At 41.4% G+C, this 3,013-nt stretch overlaps 1 non-coding gene across 1 annotated transcript; it reads right to left on the reverse strand.

Annotated features, from left to right (window-relative positions):
- Positions 1-321: 321 nt before the first annotated feature.
- LOC119326955 lies at positions 322-425 on the reverse strand. The gene has a single exon (XR_005158298.1). It is a non-coding gene; the product is annotated as a small nucleolar RNA R71 (small nucleolar RNA).
- Positions 426-3,013: the final 2,588 nt, after the last annotated feature.

The raw sequence follows: 3,013 nt of genomic DNA on the forward strand, positions 1-3,013 counted from the left end.
CAATGCTATTTCACAGGGCCACTTTGGCCGTCTTTTGAGGCAGAGCTAAAGCCTGGTCTTATTGCTTTGGTTCAACAACAACAGTTTGGAGGTCTGCTCACTGAGGATCCCTATGAGCACTTATACCGAGTCATGGAGTATTCAGGTACAGTCAAGTACCATGGAGTTCCTCAAGATGCTATTAAGTGCATGCTGTTCTCATTCTCTCTCCGGGATGATGCTCGTGCTTGGTATCGATCCTTGCCATCAAGATCATTCAGTTGGAACGAGATATCACAAGCTTGCTTGGATAAATATTTCCCACTACACAAGCAGTCCGCAATTCGAGATGAGATCCTCAGCTTCGTTCAGTGTGAAGGCGAGAGCTTGTATGATGCTTGGGAGAGATACAAGGCTTTATTCAGGAGATGTCCTAACCACGGGCTCGAGAGATGGTTAGAGCTGCAGATATTCTATAGAGGATTGACTTCGAACACTCGAGCTTATGTCGATATGGCAGCGGGTGGAGCTATTACAAACAAGACACTTGATGAAGCTTTACTGCTGATTGAGAGCATAGCTTTCCACCAACTTCAGTGGTACAATAAGAAGCCCACATCTGATTCATTGGTTTGCTTGCAACAAATCACTACACCTCAGCCACCAATTCTTACACAGAACCCTGAACCTCTATCTCAGTGTGACAAGATTGAGCTTGCATGGATTATCTTTGACGATGATGACACCATTCTAGTTGACACACACGCTACAGATCATATGGATACTAGTGTTGGAGATCGGTTTTGCATTGTGATGATTCTTCCATGGATGAGCCAGAGCTGCAGTTAGTTGTTTTTGATATTGAGGAGTCACCTTTAGTTGATATTGATCATGTGCTGCTAGAGCCAGATATGGAGAAGTTCACCTTCGATGATGTTAGCCGCATTGCTTCCTCAACACTTGAGCCTAAGATGGAGAGCTTCATGGTTGAGTATGGTGAGGTGGATTCAGATGTCAAGGAGCCAAGCTCTACTATTTCACTTGTACACACGAGTCCGGTTGAAATTTCTACTACCACACCTCACTTGGTATCTTCAATTGAGGTAGTCATGAAGCTTCTTCCTAACTATCTCAGGTATGATCTTAGCTTTCTGGACAAGACACGTCATATCGCTGATATTGCCTATGCCCCATGTGACTTGTTATTGATACATGTTCCTGATTTGATCAATAGATATACTTATATGATAGGGTACTCTATCGATGACTTAGAGGGCATTCTCTCTGTCACTTGTATTGGCTTGGTTGTTGAGTGTGCTTTCAGGTTTTTGCTTGTGCACGATCCATTACATGCTGACCAGGTTCGAGGTGACATTCCTTGGGACCCTGGTGGACTCAGAGCATGGGAATGAGGAGAAGCAAGGGGGCACACTCGAGGAAGGGAGAAGCTAGAGCAGGCATGAGGATAGAGAAGCAAAAGGAGAGGAGCTGCAGTTGGTGAGGTGATCGAGCGAGTGCTACTTCCTATGAAAACCCGGTGAGCTGTTTCATGACCCATTCCTAGTATATCATCCATTGATACATGCTGAAATCAAATGTTATTTGGGTTGCTTAAGCCATGTCTTAAATGTTGTCCCACTGAATTTTACTTGACATATGGTGCTTGATGAGAATATGTGAACTGAGTGTTGAATGCCTGGTAAACTAGTGATCTATACAATGCTTGCTTTGCTGAAAGTAGTGGAAGTTATTAGTTTTGAGTGCTCAAATCCCTAGTATACTAGAAAACTTGATCATTGTCTGCTTTTACCTTGATACACCTAGATCACCATGTTTAGATGCTGAATTTGTGCTAAGTGTGTTCCCATTGAGAGCAATCACCTAACCACTATGGATTAGCATGCTATGTTCCCTGGATCGGTAGCATGTGAACCAGACATGGAGAAGTGATGATTCCTGTTTTTGTGCTTATGCATTGTTCATTTAAAAAAAGGTATATCTTATAATGAATAAGTCTGGTCTACCTATAGTAGCATGTCATGTTCTCGGGATCGGTGGCATGTGAAATCTGGTAGCTTGGACAGTAATAAATAAATAATGAAAATGTAATTGTCGAACCAGGTGTATACCATGTTCTCGGGATCGGTGGTATGTTCCTTTGGGGAGACAAACAAAAAAATTAATAAAAATTGGTTGAGCCAGGTGTATACCATGTTCTCGGGATCGGTGGTATGTTCCTTCAGTGAGACTAATAAAATAATATGTGCGTTTCTTTCAAATTCAATAAGTGGTTCAACCACATAGTCATATTTCTGCTAATAAGAGATTTAATTCTAGTTCTTTTTGTTCTCGGGATCATGCTCTCTTTAGGAACTATTTGGCGCAGTCATCATTTAAACTTGTTAATCCTCTTTTATCTCTGTAAAAGTTTAAAATGGTCATGCTTACTAGTATCCTACTGCTTTGTAGCACTCCTAACCATTAATTTTCACTAGCTAAGTCTGAAGCATGCCTTGTTTGGAGATCTATTTTACCAGGACATGCCTTACTCAGTTTACTGTTCATTATCTTGCCTTTGTCATATTCCTTTGCTTGAGGACAAGCAAAGATTTAAGTGTGGGGGAACTTGATAAGCACATTTCTTATATACTATTTGGGCACACAAATTCACCATTTATTGAGATATATCCATCCATTCTTGCTATGACTTGTTGAATATTCAAATGATAATCAAAAAAGAGAATGTTGACTAGTGAATTGTTTATTTTGCAGAAAAGTGCACAAAGGCACTATAATCGTCAAGACTTCTACTATGTGGCTAACGAGAAGAGAGAAGGGCATGAAAGAAATACGTCAAGGCTTGAGCATGAACGAAAGAAGTAATGTAGGGGAGCAAACTAAAAGAAGAGGAGGATCTTCTTGGGAAGAAAGAAGAAAGGAGGAGGGCCAAAGTAAAAAAAAGACAGAACAGAGGAGGGGATCAAAAATCCCTAGCGCAGCCGATCCCCATCGAGCCTGGCCACCGATCTCTCTC

This window comes from Triticum dicoccoides, chromosome 6B, assembly GCF_002162155.2.
Source record: "Triticum dicoccoides isolate Atlit2015 ecotype Zavitan chromosome 6B, WEW_v2.0, whole genome shotgun sequence".
In the NCBI taxonomy this organism is placed as follows: domain Eukaryota; kingdom Viridiplantae; phylum Streptophyta; class Magnoliopsida; order Poales; family Poaceae; genus Triticum; species Triticum dicoccoides.